This window comes from Heterodontus francisci, chromosome 24, assembly GCF_036365525.1.
Source record: "Heterodontus francisci isolate sHetFra1 chromosome 24, sHetFra1.hap1, whole genome shotgun sequence".
NCBI classification, from domain to species: domain Eukaryota; kingdom Metazoa; phylum Chordata; class Chondrichthyes; order Heterodontiformes; family Heterodontidae; genus Heterodontus; species Heterodontus francisci.
In genome coordinates this window covers 41,578,864-41,590,667 of record NC_090394.1, presented here as the reverse complement: position 1 = coordinate 41,590,667, position 11,804 = coordinate 41,578,864, and positions in this window count along the sequence as shown.

Here is an 11,804-nt window from a genome sequence, read left to right as displayed (position 1 = left end):
TCTGCAGTGGGGCACATGGTTTTTCTGACTTGGCCGGAACACAATCCGTTAGGATGTTGCTTCACCCTCTCTCTCTCTCTTTCTCTCTGACTGACTTTTTTTAAGGTAAAGCTGTTATCTTTCGCCTCCTATTAGGTGACGCTCTGGTCTCTCCCCATGGTGATCGCACAATGGCCCATGGCGTGGCTACTTCACACCTTCTTTGTTTCAGAAGAAGAATTCAATTCTGCAATGTTTTAGGATAGGTGTAGGATGGGTTCTGTTGACACTTCTTAGCTTTGAAGATTTGACCTTTTTCTTTGTCAGACAGTTTGAATACACAAAAGGCCAATCCCTTTTTCTTCAGTGGCCATTTTGGACCATTGTGCACTTTTAAAAATAAAGGTTCAATTTTTCAAGACAAAGTACATTTTTTCATAACTCTTCAGAGTTAGTCCATGATTGTTGTATCATTGCACTTCCAGTGTGCATGACATCAGCCCGTCAATTCATCAGCAGGAAGGGCTTCCACTCCCTCAACATTCAGGCAGTCTGCAACCACAACTCGAGCTTCTCGCATGTGTGCGCCTTCTTTCCTGGCAGCTGCCATGACTCCTTCATCCTCCAGCAGTCCAGGCTGCCGCAGCTCTTCATTCTAGCCCACAAACTATGTAGTTAGATTCTAGAGGACCAGGGATGTCCATTGAACGGATGGCTATTCACCCCTTTATGCAGCTTCGAGAGCCACAGAGGTGCAATGAGCCATCTGCTTGCAAGAGCCACCATTGAGCAGGCCATCGGACTTCTGAAAATGTGGTTCTGGTACCTAAACTGGTTGAGTGGCACCCTGCAATACACTCCTGCAAGGCTCTTGTACATTGTTGTGGTATGCTGTGCTCTCCATATCATGGTCCTCCACAGAGATGAGGATCTTGAAGAGGATAAAGTCAACCTTGGAATGACACCGCTCTTTGGAGGAAGAGGGGTAGGAGGAGGAGGAGGATGCAGAGCAGAGGTGCCCAGGCTGTGCAGGGAGGTGGCCAGGGCCAGCGCAGGACTCGAAGGTCTCATCAGGATGATGTCAACGCCAGGAACATCTGATCCAGTTAAGTTTCACCTGAACACTTCTAACCCCGCAGGACTGCATGCTCTGAAACTCACTTTGAGCTGCCTGTGAGAACACTTCCATTGAGGACGGAGCCTTGAATAGATCCACTCTTACCGCCAATTAATGATGCTCATCTGTCCAGTGGTCTCACTGACTTCCTTCAAATACCTTTTTCTTCCCTTCACTTCATCCCTCTTTGAGCGTTCCTCTCAAAGAATGAAAGCTCACACCTCTGGAGTCAAGTGTCAATATTTACAGTTAGCAGAAAGTAACACATTGCACATTAACAAATCACATAAACCCCATTGAACCGCTCAGTGTTCTGACCAAAGTGATGGTCTCCGCTTTCAGCCACTTCTCCGCTTTACTCTTTTTGTGGCCATGGATGAGGTGAAGGCAGCCTTCGCACATGTGTCTGCTTGTAGCTGAGATGCCTGTGACAGTCCTTGTCGTGGAGGTGCCAGTGGGGGCACCTCCAGAGACTGTTGACCCGGTGTCAATGCAGGGGCAGCCTCCATCATGGGGCCCTGCTACATAAATGCTCCCTCAGTCACCGGGGCCAAGGATGCCAATGATGATGATGGTGCCCCGTGAGCAGAGGCTCCCTCATCCTCATCGGTGACTACCTCAGCCCTTGGATGGTGTTCTGAATCACTGAAGGGGACTACCAGTTGGAGGCACAACTAGCATCTACTCCAAACATCTTTGCAGCACCAGTGCTGCTGACCGGTCCATGCTACAGAGTGTTGCATACACTCTGCACGTGTCAGTGCACTGTTCTTGCATCCACTCAGAGTGCTGCCTCATGTGGCTCACCATGATGTTGGCCACTCTCTGAATGGAGGAGCTCATGCGTTCAAAGCCCTGAGGCATAGTGGCACTAAGAAGCTGAATTGACTCCTCCATTCTCAGCCCATTACCCCAAACTGCCTCAGGGAACTGTGGGTACACATCTGTCACTGCTGGTCAAAGTAGAATCGCTTTTCTTGTGACACCAGAGGCTCTGCATCCGTGCCCAGCTGAGCATGGCTGTCTCTGTCCTCCAAGGGGGACTGCCCACAGCTTCCTCTGCCTTCCTCACCTCCCCCTGCTCATTAGTGCTGTGCTCGTCATCCAATGTCACCCTTTCTAACTGCACGCAAGGACCAACCGATGTGAGTGTATCTGTGCTGGTGGCGGGTGCGCTTGTAAGATGTGATGGTGCAGGCTGTGCTATCTCGGATCCTTGAGTTGGCCCATGTGACGCAACAGAACTCAGGCACTCGCCCTTGATGACTGAACCAGTGGGAGAGACAGAAGGAGATCATGAGAACTTGCCTGTGACAGCAGAAGCCTCTGCACTGCTGAGGCTTCCCAATGCAGCTGAGTATATGGCATATTGTCAGACAGGGAGGAGTGCACTCCACCCACTTCATGTACAGATGGCAATATCTTTTCATCTCCTCCGGGCATGCCCATCTCTCCGGCCCCTACTAGGTCCTGTGGTGCCACCCTGGCGATTTTCATTGCTGCCTTCTCCATTACAGTCCTCCTCCAGTGTGAGTCTCTCCCCCACATTATATCCACTTTCCTCCTGCAAGGACAAAAGAGAGATAAGGCACTGCTGGCCTTTCTTACCCATTCCAGTGACTCATTTACATATGAAGCTGCATGCATCAATGCTGCCAGGTCCTCAACAGTGCTAAGGCTCTGGGCATTGCTGAGGGGTCAGTAAAGTTCCCTGGGCACACACTGCTCCCACATTCAGGAGTGGCATGCACCCACAGCCTCCTCGGGTGATGTGTCTGCTTAAAACCCAGAGGCCTGTCAGCAAGGTCTCGTGTTGCACTCACTTGCCAGAGCAAAGGTTCAACTTTTGCTCCACACTACACTCCTGCTGCCTACAGTTTCAGCCAACTTGAGCCAGGCCTGCTTTGTTTGGCTGGCTGCCACCCTCTGGAAACAGCACCTCCCTCCTTTTTCTAAATGCCTCGAAGTAGTACCTCAAGGTCTGTATCTGTGAAACGAGCATCAGCTCTGCCCTGGTTGCCAACTCTCTGCCCCTACACCTGCTGCTTCCTGGCTGTCTCAGTAATGACTGCCATGATGCCTTTAAATCAGGCCCAACTTTGGAAGTCCTGCCTCCATCCTGCACCCACCACTTCGAATTGGCCGCCCAACCCACCCTCCAGTCAATTAACAGATCAGGTCTGCCAAAACTGTGGGCTGTGACTACTTCCCCACCCCCAATGGTAGATTGTGACCCTGAAATAGTCCCAAGGTCAAGTTCCCAACCCCAGAAGCAGAATCCTGCCCATAATTATTCAACTACACTGCTTACAATCCTGGCTATCTTTGTGTCATTTGACAAACTTGGATATATGGTTCTCTGTCCCATCATCTAAGTTGTTAATAAATATGGTGAATAGTTGAGGCCCCAATGCATATCTTTGCAAGACACCACTAGTCACATTCTGCCAATTAGAGTACATATCCATTATCCCTACTCTCTCTCTCTGTCTCCTGCTCCTCAGCTAATTTCCTAACCAGGTCAATCATTTGCCTTCAACTCTATGAGCTATACTTTTGTCTGTCTCATGGGGTCTTTATCAAATGCCTCTGGAAGTCCATATAATCACATCTTCAAAAATTCAGTCAGGTTCATCAGACATGACCTACCCTTTACAAATCCATGCTGGCTCTCTGATCAGCTGAAAATGTTCAAGATGTTCAGTCATTCTATCCTTAATTGTAGATTCTGGTAATTTCCTGACGACAGACTAACTGGTCTATAATTCCCTCTCTCACCTTTATTAAATAGTGAAGTGGCATGTGCAATTTTCCAATATAAAGGAATGGTTCACGAATCGAGAGAACTTTGGAAGGTTATAGTACGGGCACCTGCAGTGTTCTCACCTACTTCCTTTAAAACCCTGGGATGGAAAATATTTGGTCCTGGGGATTTAACACTCTTTAGTGCCATTATTTTCTTCATTATTGTTATTCTCATTATGTTAATTTTAGTGAGTCCTTGTCCCTGATACATTATTAGTTTCCTTGGGATATCATGCATACTGACCCCTTCCTCTACTGTAAATACTGATGCAAGATAATTATTTAATATTTCCACATTTCCTTATTTTCATTGACAATATCATCATCATTCAGTTTTCAAGGGGCTCACATTGCTCCTAACCACCCTTTTTTTCCTAATTGTAAAAAAATATTGTGTTAATTTTGATACCCCTTGCAAGTTTCTTTTCATACTCCCTTTTTGTAGCTCTTACTATCTGTTTTGTTACCCTTTGCTGTTCTATAATTTGCCTGCAGATTTACTCCTCTATCTCCTTCCTATTTGGTGTTTTAATCCAGATGAGAGGTTACTAAAAATTGAATATTTGTTAATTTTCATGTCAAACAGCTGAAGGTGATGATGGGCCTTCTCCTTGCACCACTGCAGTCTGTGTGATGAAGGTGCTCCCACAGTGCTGTTAGGGAGGGATTTCCAGGATAATAGAATTGGATCAGACCTAGCAGCAACTCTCAGTGTTCCCCGGCAGACCACACCACAGGACCACCATGTGCACATTCCTCCTGCCCCATGCATCCCCACTGTCTCTCCTCTCCCTCTGCCCCAAAGCAGGGCTCAGATTTACAACACGTACCCTCTGTCACTGCACCACTGAGGTCCTCAGCTCGGGAGGCTCCAAGCTTGGTCTGTGATTCTGTGAGGGAGTCTCACCCATCAAGGATGCACATCAGAAATTCAGGGATGCCTGGCCCACAATTTCTGATTTGTAATCTTGGAAGCAGATGATCAGAAAATCCTCCTGCCCAGTTTAATCCGTGTTCCTATCTGTCTCTCAAGCTAACAGATGTAGGTGCTCTAATTTTAGGATTTATCCACCAATGAGGCAAACTTTCCAACAGTTTCAAGCCCCCAGAATTCAGACAATTCAAGGCAAACATGCTATCGATACTGGAGTCTTGTGCACGAACTGCAGGGCTCAAAGTCTGCGTGTGATCCAGCAGATGGAGATGGGACTGTTCCCTCTGCCTTAGTTGTCTGTAATAACCCAGGTACTACCAACAACAACTTTTATTTATATAGTACCTTTAGCATGGTAAACCAACCACAAGGCACTTCATAGGAGCACTAACCAACAAAATGTGACACCAAGCCACATAAAGAGATAATAGGACTGATGACCAAAAGCTTAATCAAAGAGGTAGGTTTTAAGGAGTGTCTTATAGGAGAGAGAGTTAGAGGGGTGGAGAGGCTTAGGTAGGGAATTTCAGAGTTTAGGGCCTTGGCAGCTTAAAGCATATCTACCAATGGTGGAATGATAGAAATTAGGGGTGTGCATGAGGCCAAAATTGAAGGAGCACAGAGATCTGGGAGGGTTGTAGGGCTGGAGAAGGTCATTGCCATTGGAGTCAGGCTGCTCTGCAGCTCTTTTAGTTAATTAATTAGTATGATTAATTCTTAAACAGAAGGACTTAAACTCTTAAATCACATCATTTCTTTTTAAAGGGACACAAACAATAAATTCAAAATTCTAATAAAAAATTCAAATTATAATATTGTTCCTTATATCTACCTTGCACTCCATTCCCTCCAGTGCCCACCAGTCACAGAAAGCCTCAAACCTACCAGCAGACACTGCGTGCTCCCTCTCCAGGGACACCCGGGAAGGTTGCAGTACAGGGTACACTCAGCTTTGTGAGAGTGCTCGGCTCCTCCTGTGAAAGTCTGCCCCAGGAGTGCGGCTAACATTTTTTTCAAAAAATATACTTTATTTATAAAATTTATAAAAGTACATTACAAAACAGATCAAATTTGACAACACATGAAGTGCAGTACAGATCAATTTCTTTCCTTACAGTGTGTCGCACTCTGCAAGTGTAGTGAGGCACCTCAATTACAGGTTATATTCACAACGTACATTTCATGTCAAACATAGAGCTAGGAGCTGGACTAACAGTCAATGGCTAGGTGGCAGCACAGCATTGGCTTGTGAAACACTGCAGCCTTGCTCAGTTTACATGCCTGTGGGCTGCACTCATATCAAGGCATGGGTGATTGGGTAATCAAGACATAGCATTGATTATTCCCACCTCATGGGTTTATTGGGATAGGACCATAGTTTTCACTGTTACATAAAAATATAAGAATAGGAGCAGGAGTAGGCCATTTGGCCCCTCGAGCCTCACCCACCATTCAATAAGAACATGGCTGATCTGATTGTAGCCTTAACTCCACTTTCCTGCCTAACCCCCCACCCTGCCATAACTCTTGACTCTCTCGTCAAAGATCTGTCTAAAATCTGTCTAACGCAACCTTGTTACTGTGAAACATGTATTGATTAGAGATACAGCACTGAAACAGGCCCTTCGGCCCACCGAGTCTGTGCCGAACATCAACCACCCATTTATACTAATCCTACACTAATCCCATATTCCTACCAAACATCCCCACCTGTCCCTATATTTCCCTACCACCTACCTATACTGGTGACAATTTATAATGGCCAATTTACCTACCAACCTGCAAGTCTTTGGCATGTGGGAGGAAACCGGAGCACCCGGAGAAAACCCACGCAGACACAGGGAGAACTTGCAAACTCCACACAGGCAGTACCCGGAATCGAACCCGGGTCCCTGGAGCTGTGAGGCTGCGGTGCTAACCACTGCGCCACTGTGCCGCCCAAATTATGCCATTATTACTAGTTTTTCAGTACAATCATCAGTTATTGTGCTACATATTAATGTAACCCATGACAGGTTTGATTATACATTGTATCATTTAAAGATTTTTTAAAATCAAAACACTGATCTCAACACAGATCAGTAGTTCAGTCCTGTGCCTTTAATGTGAGGAAGCTTCCTGTCACTCAGAGCTAACTTTAGACAGCCATCTAACCCAGAGCAGAGGGGACATACTCTGAGGGTAAATGCCGGCAAACCCAGTCTGGAGATGTGGGCGTCACTGGCTAGGCCAGCATTCATTGCCCATCCCTAATTGCCCTTGAGAAGCTGGTGGTGAGCTGCCTTCTTGAACCGCTGCAGTCCTTGGGGTGTAGGTACACCAACAGTGTCATTCCAGGATTTTGACCCAGCGACAGTGAAGGAACGCCGATATAGTTGCAAGTCAGTGTGGGGCTTGGAGGGGAACTTGCAGGAGGTGGTACATACATATGAACATATGAATTAGGAGCAGGAGTAGGCCATTCGGCCTTTCTAGCCTGCTCCGCCATTCAATAAGATCATGGCTGATCTATTTGTGGCTCAAATTCCACACTCCCATCTACCCCTGATAACCTTTGATTCCCTTGCCTAACAAGAATCTATCTACCTCTGCCTTAAAAATATTCAATGACCCTGCCTCCACCACCTTCTGAGGCAGAGAGTTCCAAAGTCGCACAACCATCTGAGGGAAAAAAATTACTCCTCATCTCTGTCCTAAAAGGACGACCCCTAATTTTAAAACAATGCCTCCTAGTTCTGGACTCACCCACAAGAGGAAACATCCTCTCCACATCCACCTTGTCAAGACCATTCAGGATCTTATATACTTCAATCAAGTCTCCCCTCACTCTTCTAAACTCCAGTGAAAACACGCCCAGTCTCTCCAACGTTTCCTCACAAGACAACCCGCTCATTCCAGGTATCAATCTAGTAAACTTCCTCTGAACTGCCTCCAACGCATTTACATCCTTCCTTAAATAAGGAGACCAAAACTGCACACAGTATTCGTGCTATGGTCTCACTGTATACCTGAAGCACAACATCCTTACTTTTATTTTCAATTCCTCTCGTAATAAAGGATAGCATTCCATTAGCTTTCTTTATTACTTGCTGTACCTGCATACTAACATTTTGTGACTCATGCACTAGAACACCCAGATCCCTCTGCATCTCACAATTCTGCAATCGTTCTCCGTTTAAGTAATACTCTGCTTTTTTATTCTACCTGCCAAAGTGAACAACTTCACATTTTCCCACATTATACTCCATCTGCCAGATTTTTGCCCACTCATTTAACCTATCGCTATCAGTCTGCAAGCTCATGTCCTGTTCATAACATACTTTCCTACCTATCTTTGTGTCATCTGCAAATTTATCTACCATGCCATTGCTCCCCTCATCTAAGTCATTGATATAAATTGTAAAAAGTTGAGGCCCCAGCACAGACCCCTGCAGGACTCCACTCATCACATCCTGCCGATCAGAAAAGGACCCATTTATGCATACTCTCTGTTTTCTGCCAGCCAATCTTCTAACCATGCTAATATGTTACCCCCTACACCATTAGCTCCTACTTTGCACAATAACCTTTTATGTGGCATCTTGTCAAATGCCTTCTAGAAATCCAAGTGCAGTACGTCAACAGGCTCCCCCTTATCCACGGCACATGTTACTCCTTCAAAGAACTCCAATAAATTGGCCATGCTGACTATTCCCGATTACCTTGAGTTTTTCAAAGTGTCCAGCTATAGCCTCCTTAATGATTGATTCTAACACCTTCCCCACGACAGATGTCAAGCTAACTGGCCTATAGTTACCTGTTTCATGCCTCCCCCCCCCCCCCCCCCCCCACTTCTTGAATGAAAAATTAACACCAATGCATCTACTACCTCATTAGCCACCTCTTTTAAGACCCTAGGATGAAGCCCATCAGGACCTGGGGACTTGTCAGCCCGCAGCTCCATCAGTTTGCTCAGTACCGCTTCCCTGGTGATTGTAATTTCACCACGTTCCTCTCTTCCTTCCACCTCCTGATTTACAGCTATTACTGGAATGTTTTTTGTATCCTCTATAGAGAAGACAGAAGCAAAATATTTGTTCATTTCATCTGCCATTTCCTTATTATCTACTATGAACTCCCCATTCTTACTCTCTAGCAGACCAACACTCATTTTACTTACTCTTTTCCTTTTTAAATACCTGTAGAAACTCTTGCTATCCATTTTTACATTTCTAGCTAGCTTCCTCTCATACTCTAATTTATTTTTCCTGCTTAACCTTTTAGTCATTCTCTGCTGTTCTTTATACTCTGACCAATCATCTGACCTGTCTCTCATCTTTGCGCAATTATCCGCCTTTTCCTTACGTTTGATGCTTTCTTTAACTTCTTTAGTTAACCACAGATGGTAGGTCCTTCCCTTAGAATTTTTCTTCATAGTAGGAATATACTTATCCTGAGTATTCTGAAATATCCCCTTGAATGTCTGCCACTGCTTCTCTATTAATCTGTCTCCTAGCCTAGTAACCCAGTTCACTTCAGCTAGCTCAGCTTTCATGCCCACATAGTTGCCCTTATTTAAGTTTAAAATATTAGTCTTAGACTCACTCTTCTCTCTTCCAAACTGGATGTAAAATTCAATCATATTGTGATCACTGCTACCTTCTTCTTCTTCTTTGGCCTCCTTGTCTCGAGAGACAATGGGTAAGCGCCTGGAGGTGGTCAGTGGTTTGTGCAGCAGCGCCTGCAGTGGCTATAAAGGCCAATTCTAGAGTGACAGACTCTTCCACAGGTGCTGCAGATAAAATTGGTTGTCGGGGCTGTTACACAGTTGGCTCTCTCCTTGCGCTTCTGTCTTTTTTCCTGCCAACTGCTAAGTCTCTTCGACTCGCCACGCTTTAGCCCCGCCTTTATGGTTGCCCACCAGCTCTGGCGATTGCTAGCAACTGACTCCCACGACTTGTGATCAATGTCACAGGACTTCATATCGCGTTTGCAGACATCTTTAAAGCGGAGCCATGGACGGCCAGTGGGTCTGGTACCAGTGACGAGCTCGCTGTACAATGTGTCCTTGGGGATCCTGCCATCTTCCATGCGGCTCACATGGCCAAGCCATCTCAGGCACCGCTGGCTTAGTAGGGTGTATATGCTGGGGATGTTGGCTGCATCAAGGACTTCTGTGTTGGAGATACAGTCCTGCCACTTGATGCCAAGGATTTTCCGGAGGCAGCGAAGATGGAATGAATTGAGACGTCGCTCTTGGCTGACGAACGTTGTCCAGGCCTCGCTGCCGTAGAGCAAGGTACTGAGGACACCTATAGGTGCTACCTAGAGGTGCCTTTACTCTGAGGTTATTAATTAATCCTGTTACATTACACAATACCAAGTCTAATATAACCTGCTCTCTGGTTGGTTCCAGGACATGCTGCTCTAAGAAACTATCTCAAAAGCATTCTATGAACTCCTCATCCAGGCTACTATTGCCTATCTGATTTTTCCAGTTTTTATGTAAAATCACCCAAGATGGGCCTCCTATGGTATCAAGGACCTCAGCAACGAAGTCCTGCCTTCTGAGAGCTGCCAGCCAATCAGAGGCTGGCAGCTCTTTAACAGCAGTGCCACTGCAGAGGCAGTGGCTGCTGCTGGTGAAGCACCCAACCAAGGCCAAGGAGTGGCACTGGACCCAGGCCACAGGAAGGTCAGGGTGGGAGGGATGTTGCAGGGTGAGGGTCGCAGGGGCAGGAGGGTGTTTGAGGAAAATCGGCAGCAAGGGCGGGAGGTGGAGGCTCTCAACAGCAACCCCCCCCCACCTTCTTGATGACGGGTCCCTCGTTTAGGCACAATGCCTTTTAATGAGCCTCACCCACTACCTCCACACCCACTCTGGAGCTGGCAAGCAACCCCCACAGTTTTTCTTGCTGTGCTCCCCGTGCGGCAACAGGCCTGCATGCTGATGGGCTAACTGTGGCAGCAGTGGGATGAGGCCCTTAATTGGCCACTTAAGGCCCTCAATTGGCAGTGGGGCGGGAAGGTCATTCACAGGCCTTCTCACCCCGGATTTAATTTCACGGAGGCAGGAAGGTGACGGGATCCCCTGACCCGCCACCATCCCACCAAATTACATGCTCTCCCTGCCTCCAAACCTGTCGTGTGGGAGAGCATAAAACTCCTCCCAGTGTGTTTCACATCCAGCCATTGTGTATTTCACTCTCAGCCCAATGTGTTTCACACCAGACATAATGGGCTGAATTTTCCCTCTGGGGGTGGGAAACAGGCATTGGGACTGTTTCTGGTTCCCAACCCCACCCCTGGGGGAAACAGTCACTCTTTGAAATTTTGACCAGGGTCTACCACCCACCCATCCCCTTAATTAGCATAGAGACAGGTTCCCTGTCCAATTAAGGGCAACAGGTGGGCTCTCAAAGCTGGAGGACCAATCAAAGGCCTTCCAGCTTCAGAAAAGCACTGGCTCAAGTCAGGGGTAAGTAACTAAGGGACTTTCCCCAACCACCCCTCCCCCTAGAGCACTCGCCTGGCTGCAAGAACTATTTTTTAATTAAAGTTTTAAAAACATTGGTGAGAAGGTGCCTCCATGTTTAAGCACCCTCTGTTACTTGCCTGCCATCACAGCCTGCTGCTCCTCTCAAGCTGGAAAGCTTCTGATTGGCCCTCCAGCTTCAAGAGCCCGCCCATTGCCCTTTAATTGGAGACGGAACCTGTCTCCATGGCAATTGAGGGGCACCTCCGTGAAAATCCCAATGAGTGACTGTTTCCCCCCCGGGGGCAGGTTCGGGACCCAGAAACAGTCCTGACTTCTGTTTCCTGCCCCCGTAGGAAAAATCCAGCCCAGTGTGCTTCACACCCACCCAGTGTGTTTCACACCCAGCCCAATGACCAACTGGGATGCCTAAAACTTTGGTCCCCACAAATTTAGCAGTTGGACCAATGCCTGTGCAGATTGGGCATGGGCCCTCCCACTGCTACATTGGTGCA